This window comes from Myotis brandtii, unplaced genomic scaffold, assembly GCF_000412655.1.
Source record: "Myotis brandtii unplaced genomic scaffold, ASM41265v1 scaffold179, whole genome shotgun sequence".
Taxonomy (NCBI): Eukaryota; Metazoa; Chordata; class Mammalia; order Chiroptera; family Vespertilionidae; genus Myotis; species Myotis brandtii.
Window position 1 is genome coordinate 6,772,679 of NW_005356635.1, and position 846 is coordinate 6,773,524.

Consider the following 846-nt stretch of genomic DNA (forward strand, 5'->3'; position numbering starts at 1 on the left):
CCCACTGGGGTGCCTGGCCAGTCTGGGTGAGGAGCTGAGGGCCGTTTTCAGGCTGGCGGGTGACTGAAGCTCCCAACCTCTCCTTTTTTTCTTTTTTTTTATTCTGGGATTTATTTATCTTCTATGGCTGTCACTGGAGCTGAGAGCCGGCTTTAGATCTGAGGTTCGGCTCCAGCTCTGAGACCTCGGCTGCTGAAAGCAGGTATCTGGGCTTTGTTTAGCTTCTATAATTGAAACACTCTTGCAACTCCATCTCTGAGCCCGCTGGCGGCTGAAAGCAGGTTTCTGGGGATTGTTTAGCTTCTATAATTGCAACATAGTTGCTTAGAATGCAGCTCCGAGTTGGGCGGCAGAAGCCGGGGAACCTTGGCTTCCTTCATCACTGGAGCAAGCAAGCCTCCTACTCGCTTTAGCTGCCTGGCTGCCGACCGCCATCTTGGTTGGCAGTTAATTTGCATATCGCCCTGATTAGCCAATGGGAAGCGTGTCGGTGGTACGGTTAATTACCATGTTGGTCTATTATTAGATAGGACTAGAGGACCAGTGCACAAAAATTTGTGCAATCAGGGGGAAGGGAGGTCCCTCAGCCCGGCCTGTGCCCTCTCGCAGTCTGGGACCCCTCAGGGGATGACCACCTGCTGACTTAGGACCGCTACCTGGGGGATTGGGCCTAAGATGGCAATCAAACATTCCTCTGGCAGCCCAGCAGCCCTCGGGGGATGTCCACTTGCCAGCGGGGAGCAGGCCTAAGCTGCAGTCGGACATCCTTAGCGCTGCTGAGGAGGCAGGAGAGGCTCCCACCACCACCGCTGTACTGGCGCCGTCAGCCTGGCTTGTGGCTGAGCA